At 37.9% G+C, this 11510-nt stretch overlaps 1 long non-coding RNA gene across 1 annotated transcript; it reads right to left on the bottom strand.

The window, feature by feature from the left end:
- Positions 1–5787: 5787 nt before the first annotated feature.
- On the bottom strand, positions 5788–9690 carry LOC143111596 (uncharacterized). The gene is made up of 6 exons (XR_012984556.1): positions 9438–9690; positions 8063–8156; positions 7448–7520; positions 7158–7272; positions 6181–6272; positions 5788–6084 (listed from the first exon to the last, which is right to left on the bottom strand). It is a non-coding gene; the product is annotated as an uncharacterized LOC143111596 (long non-coding RNA).
- Between the last annotated feature and the right edge of the window lie 1820 nt (positions 9691–11510).

Below are 11510 nucleotides of genomic sequence, written 5' to 3' on the forward strand. Positions count from 1 at the left end.
AGAAGCTAAAAACACTAAAATCAAACTGAGACAATGGCTGGATGAACTGAAGAAAGGTAAAACTCAACAGTTTAACTCTAGGGGAGGTGAAAAATTAGTAAATTGGCCCAAAAGGTGGCATATTCCTTTAATGTACATTTTGACTGCCCCCTTTTGACTGCAAGTTTTATTTGTATGATCATTATTTGTCTTTATTATGATTATTTTGGCAGTATTAACTTTAATTTGCTGAAGATGACCTGAAGTATTAAGCAACATTTACGTAAGAAGTTAAGTAATATTCAATTAATAGTGATATTCCAATATGAATATAATTCATTAACATTTACTCAATATTTCTGATTGCTCATATATATGTTATTGGTAAATTTGGTAAATTTTACTTGATTATCATAAGTAAGTTGCACTCAAGGTTACAGCATTAAAATTTACTCAAAAAAACTGAGTGCAAATTGTTACTAAGTTTTTTTTAAGTAAATTCTATGCGTTATTTTTTTCAGTGTGTGCTCATTGTGTGCTTCACTTCACTGTGTTCTCTGTTCACTAATTCATGGATTAGATAAATGCAGAGACCAAATTCCTTGTATACGCAAGTATACTTGGCCTATAAACCTGATTTATATTTATGTCTATAATGCAGTGGAATGGAAATTTCTAAGTGACCCCACACTCTTGACCGGTAGTAATGCCTAATAGCTTTTGAACATTAAACATGACCACATGAGCTCCACATGTCACTGAGTGGCAATAGTCTCACAGAAAAAGATAAGGTGCCCAGTAAAGGCATTTCAAATTCCACTCATAAATAATAACTTTATTTCTGGTCATGAAATAATCAAGTACTAATATTTACATACCAGGCCTATCTGAGTTGACATTATTAATAGCAGTCAGTCAACAAAATCTAGGCATTGGAAACGAAACAATGGATTTGTATTCTTTTTTTTAGATTATGCTGTTTATATTAACATGCCTGCATGACTACTAACTACATCTACTAACCAAATACTATTGAATTACTCCATGGCCGGATCTAGAATTGGACAGGGTAGGCAATGCCCATTGCCAACCCACATATCTGCACTGCTAACCTAAACATGACTTTTATTCTGCCATAAGGTCACGTGGAACTCACAAGATGTATCCGTGTGGGTGAAAGTGCAGGTAAATTCATATGCTTGGATGCACACTTGTGCATCAGCAAAACTAAACATGGTCCAAATCTGTGAACGGAACAAACACACATCAGTTCCTTCTTTTATTTTACCCGCAAGGTTTTTTTCTAGTCCCAGTAAGGAGCCCTGATGCCAGACTGCTGGATCAGCTGCTTTGGTGTGGGGGGATGGGTGGGAGCTGTCCAGTCTCTAGGTGCTGGAGTTGCCTTACCCTGTAGGCATAGTGTGAAGGGTTTTACAAACAACAACAACAACAACAACAGCAATAATAATAATAATAATAATAATAATAATAATAATAATAAAAACAGCAGTCTCCATGGATAAATGTCAAGTGAAAAGCACTTAATCTGTAAAATGGCAGTGTGTGTCATATCATCTTCTGTGACTGTCGATTCTGTACTGTCAGTATAGGAAAATAATAAATAAAAAAATAGGTGCTACACAGATCTAGTTGTCATGCTAGTGGCGACCACAACCAGGCTATTTGCTTTTCTAGGAAACCGTAAACAAATGTTATGATATGACAGCATTTTAAGGAAGAGGGAATCATTCTTTACAATCTGTGGAAAGGTACAGCACAAGGCAAATGTGGTAAAAACTATATGTGTAAAAATATAAGTTTTTGCTCTCCAAGTGGATTCCATTAAAGGAATTATCCGGAGTAAAATGCACTTTAGATCGATTTACGGATGATTGGGGGTACATACGTTGAGTTGACATCAAAATCATGTCATTCGGATGTGTTTTGAGAAAGTTCGATTGTACCGTTTTCAGTCACACAACTCGTAGCCTGGAAGTGAGCAGGGCATTTCAATTTCGCCGCTACAAAACGCTATTTTTATACCTCTTCTACAGTTCCAAACAACATAACACTTACGTGGTAGTGAGTAGAGTGTCCCTAAAGCCAAACCGAAGTATCCCGAGGTCTTTATGTGGTCGAATAGAGAGTCCAGAATGAATTTCATCAAGCCAGTACCTTTTCGGAAATGTTGCCATCTTTGCTGTAGGAGTCTTATTGCTGAGTGTGTTGTAACACGCTCTGGAAATTCACAATTTCGTCGCCGTTTAAAAAAAAAAAAAACATAGTCCAGTATTTCTTTCGAAATTGAAATGAAGTTGTATGGACTGGACTATGTTTTTTTTTTTTTTTAAAAAGGCGACGAAATTGTGAATTTCCAGAGCGTGTTACAACACACTCAGCAATAAGACTCCTACAGCAAAGATGGCAACATTTCCGAAAAGGTACTGGCTTGATGAAATTCATTCTGGACTCTCTATTCGACCACATAAAGACCTCGGGATACTTCGGTTTGGCTTTAGGGACACTCTACTCACTACCACGTAAGTGTTATGTTGTTTGGAACTGTAGAAGAGGTATAAAAATAGCGTTTTGTAGCGGCGACATTGAAATGCCCTGCTCACTTCCAGGCTACGAGTTGTGTGACTGGAAACGGTACAATCGAACTTTCTCAAAACACATCCGAATGACATGATTTTGATGTCAACTCAACGTATGTACCCCCAATCATCCGTAAATCGATCTAAAGTGCATTTTACTCCGGATAATTCCTTTAATGTTCAGAGTTAGGGTGATTTAGAAAAATTGTTAGTAGAACAACATTCAGTGCATTACACCTCAATTGGTGCTCTTTTAAGCTATATGTGAGGGCTAAATAAAATCATGAATGTTACCATGGCTTGTTGTGAGAAGCATTTTCTTTCAAAATGGTGGTTGTGTGGGGTAAGATGAGCCACCAGGGCTGGGGTAAGTTGGGCCAGCTAACTAGTACCTGTATTGCATCTGTCACAATAATTTAATTGAATTAATTCATGTCCAATAGCCCAGTTAGTTAGAATGTAGATATACTGTATGACAAATATGTCAATACATCAATACAGTGTCAATACACATACTGATTTAAGCCAACAGCTCTTTGTAAATGTCATGCTATAGCTGATAATTATGCACAGCCATGTCTTCTCACACGAGCACTGTGGAAATAATCTTTCATGAACGCATGCCCCTGTAGGTCTTCAATGTTCAGGCCAGAAGCAAGAAATGGAATCGTTTCATTTTAAATGAAGATTTTAATATTCATTAGGCCCTTCCTTTCCCACACTCTGTGTGTCTGTTGAGTGAGAAAAATAGATGGTCCTCGGTTTTGGAACTTATTATTTCAGCAGCAGTGCAACATTTACTAGATTGTCACAAATACAGCAGATGGTAATGTCCACATCTTCATGAAATCTTTTCATCTACTTGGCATAATCATGGATTCAATTCTAGTCTGTGAATAAATTGTGCAGGTTGTATCAGCAGAAGGCCAGATCCTCCGACTATCAGGTATAAATAAATTACAGCATTGCGCTGAGGTGATGAGAGTCACTATGCTGCACAAAGCTTGGTTGAATTACAACGTACAATACAATGTCCATCCAAAAAAGACCAATGATATCATGCCCTTTACACCTGGGCTATTGAACCCTTAAAACAGCACAGTTCAGTAAAGAAAGGCTGCAAACGCATTTTGATATTACAATGACTAAAATCCCTCATATTGCCAGTGCATGCCCAAGTCATCTGATATTGCACTATGCAATGTTGTTGGTTAGGTAGGATCATGGCCCATTTTATTTATTTATGTTTATTTGACGAACTGGCCTGGGTACTATCTTAGTACTAAATTGCATTATATTGACACTAAAGGGCATAAATATCTATTATTCCATGGTGCTGCTTTAATATTAATCACAAGAGTTACTGGCTATAATGCATATAACAGTGACTAATGTTTAAGTATTTTAAGTTTTTGTAAAATCTGTAAACAATGCCACTTGAAAACCACTCAACTTCTGATATATTGAACACCCCAATGTCAGAGTTGAAACTCAAAGTAACTGTGGATATTCAAAGAGGAAGTAGCATAAATGGCACTTTATCTAGCTACAGTATAAACAGGTTGGGAACAGTCCACAGACCACAGACACACACACAAACTGCTGATTAAGAGCAGAAAGCTTGCATGTTAGATAGATAGATAGATAGATAGATAGATAGATAGATACTTTATTGATCCCCATGGGGAAATTCAGGGGGTCTCAGTAGCATACAGACATCACACACAACATGCACTTACAGCAGAAATGGTAAATATAAGTATAAGTATAAACATATAACCAGTGGCGGTTTTAGGTACGGGCGAACCGGGCGGTCGCCCGGGGCGGCATCTTGTAGGGGGCGGCACGAGCGCTTAAAAAAAAAAAAAAAAAAAGAATAATAATAAACGTCGCAAAACGATTTTCTATTATCCATCACTTGTGTGAGGAATTAGGGAATTGGCGCCCCTGTTGCTCAGAAGGTAGGCCTACTGCACTGCACTGTGCAGAGGAAGGGGCGAAGGGAGGGGTTTGCGGGGGACAGTTCACCTCTGGGTCTCCTTAATGAAACGGGAAAGGGGGGATGAATGGGGATCCACTGTATAGTAGCCTACAACAGTCTATTAGTGGGCTAAAATCAGTCACACCTTGATTTTCTTCCAAACAACGCACATCTCATAATGTTATGAATGCAGACCTATGATTCCTGCACATTTAATTAACTGTGTGAAATGGCTAATAAAAATAGGTGACAAAACGATTAAGAGGCCACCCAGGTGAATTGGTTTGGTCTTGACTGTGGTCGCGAGTGGATCATGGGAATTTGTGGATTGTTGTCGACTGTCGAGTGCCAAACACGATGGACAGAAAGCGGTCAAAGCCATCAGGTGCCCAGTTCCGAAAAAAAAGAAAAGTACACAGTAAATCGGCCAGTGTTAATTTTACTCTACGGGTGTTAATTTTAACACTATTCCAGAGTTTATATAATCCTCACTCATCAGTGTTAAAATAACACTTGCCATAGTGTTGCCATATTAACACTAGCCTAGTGTTTTATAATTAACTCTATCAGAGTTCAAATTAACTCTATTGGAGTGTATCATTAACTCCATCAGTGATTCATAATTAACTCTTATCAGAGTTTCAAAATTAACTCTATTGGAGTAATTAATTAATTAATTTCTAGAGCCATATATTTATCAAAATAAACATATTAAACAAACCACAGCAAATTAATTACTTTTCTTTTTTTATTAACATTTGCCATGATATGGCTCAAATCAATGCGCAGAGGTACAATATATATGTCAAAGTTTGGTCCATAAGCATTTTGTTGAGCAAAGGCCTTATACTCATACAAATCATTGACTAACAATAAAACAGTGTTCCTCACAATCCATAACCACATATGCATGAAAATGTTCTGCAACACTGAGTAAACATTTCATAAACAAGAAATAAAACAATATAATCAAGAGATTTTTTACAATTTGACAAACTTGTGTTTTGCTTCAAACCTATTACTAGAGATGTGCAATAATGGGCCAATTTTCCATAAGCAAGACAGATAATGCACCATGAAGTGATGTTACATGTGGGTATACCCAAAGTCCTTTTAGGCAAGTCCCTCCACTCAGCAGCCATATTGCAACACATTTTGGGCACTTATCGGGCATCTATTTCGGCAGGCTTCACAACACCAATCTTGCTCTAGCGGCAAGATCACAAATCAATGTCTTCACAACACACCACATGATTGGCTCAATGTATTCACATGTCCACGTTTTGTCACGGAGGGGGGTGTGATATATGTAAACAACACCATACGTTACAAACTAACCCCATGCATTTCTATGGAGGATTTTTTGAGTGCTGTGTCTCCTCATTAGAAAGTCTACCTCCTTAAAAAGCTCATGGTGTTCATGTATTCCAAGGCTCCCGAGCTGTTCTTGACCAAATGCTGCGACACTCGTTGCTTTAGGCGCCATGCCAGATAGCCTGTCCCTCTTCCAGCATCGTAGAAGTGTTCCTGCAAAATAATGTGGGCAAGAACTATGATTATCCAGATCAATAGTTGAACATTATTATTATATATAACCTTAAATGGAAATGAGTAAAATCTTACATAGCCATTGGTGGAGTAAGGATCCCTGAGATTAGGAAACAGTCACAATGCCGAGTGCATATCTTTTTCTTTGACTACGTACTGGTATCCTTCTAAAAACAATAGGAAAATTATATTAGATATATTCAGACAACATTACAAGCTATAAAATGGAAGAGTGATTAAACATGTATTATGGATAAAATATAGACTTAACGCTTCTTGCCACTAAAATATGCTTAAGTAATATTACATTACATTATATTTGGCTAACACATTTTTAACCAAAGCGACTAACATGGTAGCAGTTTAAGTTTTAAAGCAATTCTCTCAACAATTTAAAAACAGTAGAGTACAGTAAGAATAAGTGCATCAGTGAGTGCTGTTTTTAAACAGTTGAGTGTCAGTTCAAGACAGGTGGTAAGTACTAGGATCAGCAAGACTTGTTGTAAGTAGTGCTATGAGAGGAGATGTTCTCTAAAGAGCTGTGTCTTCAGGAGTTTTTTGAAAATGGAGCCACTGTGTAGTTGGTAATAGATATTCCTACAGCTAAGGTTCTGCCTTATAGCATTTATCAACCCCACAATCACCAGTTCAATATTGTTTTTACATAGCAATTCTATTACCAAATACCTGGATTAAAAGACATCAATTTAGGGTTTTCTTGTCACTCTGCAGGCAGGTTGTGTGAGGCTATATGTGCACAATAATGATTTTTCATTTTATTTCACATTACATTATTCACCCTATTACATGCACTCTATTTTTCTCACTCAAACAGTCAATTGTGATGTTATGTTACACTGTTCTTTCACTTTGAATGAATGGAACGATAACATTGGATCAATGTAAAAATGGCACTACCTAAGTCTGAGTAGGGATGTCCTGAGATAACCCCACCCATGGAATCCCTCTCGTTCAGTCAGAAAATAGTTCATAGTTTGACTGGACCTAACTGTTGTATACAATTAGATTAATTTATTCAAAACAAAACATACCCATGGACCAGGATATTCAGAAGATGCCTTCTTGTACAGTGTGTCAAGGTGCTCTACTATACTCCTCCATTATTTCCTCTCCCATTTAACTCTTCTCCAGAACCTCCTGGACCATCTATGCGTAAAAAAAGAAACAATAACAGTGATACACTTGTAAAGAGAAAACTTACATGCACCCTCTAAAAAGGGGAAAAATGAGACACTACCGGAACACAAAGCTAGGCTTCTGCATTTTGGAGACGAGACAGACAAGGATTTCTCCTAGTGATATTTTAATTTTAAATGCTCACCTGTTTGGCCTTTTTCTGCTGAATCTCCTATGGCAGAGGTGTTCTCTTCTTTTGCACCAGTGGATTGATGTGCCTTGTTTGAAGAACAAGAAAAAAAAATTGGAATCTTAAAGGGCTGCTTTAAGAAATTCGGTCTCCGATTTTATTTCACTTAATTCACAAAAGACAAAATCTTTTTTTTTTTTTTACCTTACCCACTTTATTTGGCGTGAACAACACGTTTCTCAATTTTCTTCATCAGGTTTGAACGTGAACCTAAAGCCTTCACGCCAAATAAAGTCAACAAAATATACCCTTCAGTGTGCGATTTATACTAGTTTTTGACTTTTTAATAGTTATACTGCACACCATCAGCACCTGCAAAAGGGCTGTGCACAGGGATTTTGAACCTTGATTGATTTCAAATGTATTTCTTAAAAAGGATCATAAGGATCTGCATTAACTCCAGCCAGGATACAAAGTGTGCATGTGAAATCATTAAGAAACATGCCTATGGTCAGGCTGATTCATAGTCTAAACAAGCTAGAAAAAAGGGGAAAAAAAGCGTTGCAATATGGCCGCCGAGTGGAGGCACTTGCCTATAAGGACTTTGGCTAAACTCACATAAAACCTCACCTTCTCGAATTAAACTTTGAAAAGAAAAACCAGGCTGCAGTTTGAGGTACTTTTTTCTCCATGGTACTGGACATTGATGAGCATTTTGCTGACCCTGTTAAAACAAAGAAAATGATTACATCAATACAAGAACAACAATGATTTGACTATCAGCAGTATATCAACTAACCAGCAAAGGACTTCTAAACTTTATTCTGACATTATTTACCACAGGTTACCAAATGTTTCAACCGCAAGTGTTTTTGTCTTAAAATATGTTTATATAATCCCTACTTTTTAAGCAACAGTAAGTTGTATTTAAGTAATAACTTAAACTCAAAACTCAACAGTAAGAAAGTATTTAAGTAATAACTTAAATAATTTTATTAGGCAGTAAACTCGTCTACATATTACCATATCCATAAAAAAACTGCTCATAATTTCAGAGAATTAACATGTCTTACTCTGCTCAGCTGTAACGTTATGCCTGATGGACTGAATATCTTTATGCACGTGCTTGCAAGCTAGTATTGAACCACAATTTCTACAAATATCTAAAATTAGTATAAGCTAGCTAACTTCTATACTCTTTGGCTTACCTGCACCCTTTATAAGTTAGGAAACAAAGAAATTGATCTAACCCAAATAAAGCCAACAGACTCTAACAGAAACGAATACCAGTGCCATACAGAGAATGGAGACTGCACCAAACCAACCAGGCTAACGGTTACCTTACACCTCTGTTTGGTAAAATGCCTAACAGTTAAACGAATGCCCTCGTGGTCTCAGCTAATGTTAGCTAGCAGCAATTTTTTTTATAAGCAAGCAACAGTGTTCAGTTCAACCAAACGTCAATGAGTCGACAGACTGTTATAATTAGTCAGTCAACAGATTCATTTGTGCCAGGTGAGCATTTGGCAGCACACTAACGTTAGATCGCTATGAACAGTGGAGTTCTGGCTGTAACTAGTTCTAATGTTAATCAGCTAGGCTACGTTAGCATGTTACAGCTATTCCCTCAGTGGGTATTCAAATTCCAACCGCCTTTTCGAATTTCAGAAAGGACTTTAAGACGTTGTTGACTCCAATATTACATTAATGTCAGTTTACAGTTTGAGTATTACAAATTAACATAAACTTAACCATTTCAATTTGATAAGGTTATAACCCACCGAAGTTATGTTAGCTTGCTGGATGTTTTACCAATAATTTTCTGAGCTAGCACTAGCTAGCGACCTTGCTACTAGCTAGCGACCAAGCTAACGTCACCAATATTTCATAGTAGGTAAAACACGTTGGTATGAAAACATATACCTGTGATGTGACATTACTTAATTGTGTATTTGTCGTAGTTTTCATGCTAGCTTACAGAAGTAGAGGGAACAAATGAATTTACCTTTTACTATCCCACGCTGTACTTCAATGGCGTCCATCTTCTTTTCAAAAATCTCAACTGAAGGACCGGAAGTGTAAATGACTCCACCCCAGAGTTCGTACATTCACACCCACTTAAAACACTAAGTTGTGAGTTTTAATTACACCGTGGGTGTACATGTTTGTTCAAACAACTCCCGAAGTTACACTAATTAACACTAATGAACACTGAAAAATATGTCTCTGAAAAATTAACACTTAATAACACTGTCAATTTTACTGTGTAGAAGAGGAGAAACGAGCAAAGGATAAAGGTATGTAATGTCCTAATAATAACAGTATCATGTCATGAGTGAAGGGCTAACGTCAATGTTAATTGATAGGGCCTGCCTAGTATAACTTTTACGTTTGTTAGCCATCTTGCAATGATACCTATGCTTAGCCTATAAAATAATAATTCGGTTTTAACAAACACAACAACTAATTTCACCATGAGATGGATTATGCTTTGCAACAAAACGGTCAAAACCTCAAAAGTTCTGATTATTTATTTCCATCATTTTGGTTAACGTTGCTGTTTAGACAACGCAATTTCCATGTAACAAGGTAGGTAATGTCTCAATAAAAAAATGACTGTTTGAAAAAAAAAGAAGATTTTTTTGTTGTTGGGGGGGGGGGGGGGCGCTCGGGGGGATCTCGCCCGGGGAGTAATTGAGTCTAGAACCGCCACTGCATATAACCAAACCCCACTGTACAATAGAGACAGTAGGAGATAAGAAAAACTAACAAAACTAAATACTAAATATACTATATAAATTAAATGTAAAAAATCCAGTGTGCTTGAGTGTGATCAAGCATGAGACGCTTGTAGTGACAGGGCCTGTAGTTCTGTGTGCATGGTGCTCAAGAGAGTGAGTGTCATGGTGAAGGTGCAAAAGTAGTCCAACAGTAGTCCTGTAGTTCTGTGTGTATGGTAAGGTGCTCAAGAGAGTGAGTGTCATGGTGAAGGTGCAAAAAGTAGTCCAACAGTAGTCCTTTAGGTATGTGTGCATGGTAAGGTGCTCAAGAGAGTGAGTGTCATGGTGAAGGTGCAAAAAGTAGTCCAACATTAGTCCAACAGTGCAACAGTGCAATAATAAGGTCTAGAGACCAGCATAAATAATATGGACAAATAGGAGAGTAAAGTATAATGTAGACAAAGTAATATAAAAACTTATGAAAAACTATGTCAGTGCAAGAACAGGTTGAGGTAATAGGGTTACAGCCACCCAGTAAAAAATTGTAGCAGAAGCCATTGATCATGTGTGCTAATATAGCATGAAAAACGGTAGTAAAACCATTAGGCTGTGGACATTAGTAAAACAGTAGTAAAGCAGTAGTGGGCAGTCAGTACTCAAACATGGAGAGGGTGGAGAGGCAGACAGACTATGCAGAGAAGTCTATCTCTCCTCTTTCCTTTAGTGAAGCATTAAACAGTTCAATGGCCCTGGGGACAAATGACTTCTTCAGCCTTTCAGTTGTGCATGGCAGTAAGCGAAGTCTCCAGCTGATCAAGCTCTTTTGATTTTTAATAGTTCTGTAGAGTGGATGACATTCATTGTCCAAGATGTTGATCAGTTTGTTCAGGGTCCTTTTGTCAGATATTGAAGTGATGCACTCCAGTTCAGCTCCTACTACAGAGCCAGCCTTCCTTACCAGCCTGTCAAGTCGCCCAGCATCCTTCTTCTTTGTGCTTCCTCCCTAGCATACCACTGCATAGAAAAGGACGCTGGCCACAACAGACTGGTAGAACATCCTGAGGAGCTTGCTGCACACATTGAAGGACCGCAGCCTCCTCAGGAAGTACAGCCTGCTCTGCCCTTTCTTGTAGAGTGCGTCAGTGTTGGCTGACCAGTCCAGTTTATTGTGCAGGTGGAGACCCAGATACTTGTAGGTGCTTACCACCTCCACATTGACCCCATCAATGGAGACTGGTAGCAGAGTGGGCTTAGACCTGCAGAAATCCACCACCATCTCCTTGGTCTTTGAAGTGTTGAGTTGAAGGTGATTGAGTTTGCACCATTGCACAAAGTCCTCCACCAGGCTCCTGTACTCC

This window comes from Alosa pseudoharengus, unplaced genomic scaffold (genome assembly GCF_046254945.1).
Source record: "Alosa pseudoharengus isolate Yale_2024_CS ecotype anadromous, Long Island Sound unplaced genomic scaffold, YU_APseudo_1.1 YU_APseudo_1.1_scf_8, whole genome shotgun sequence".
In the NCBI taxonomy this organism is placed as follows: Eukaryota; Metazoa; Chordata; class Actinopteri; order Clupeiformes; family Clupeidae; genus Alosa; species Alosa pseudoharengus.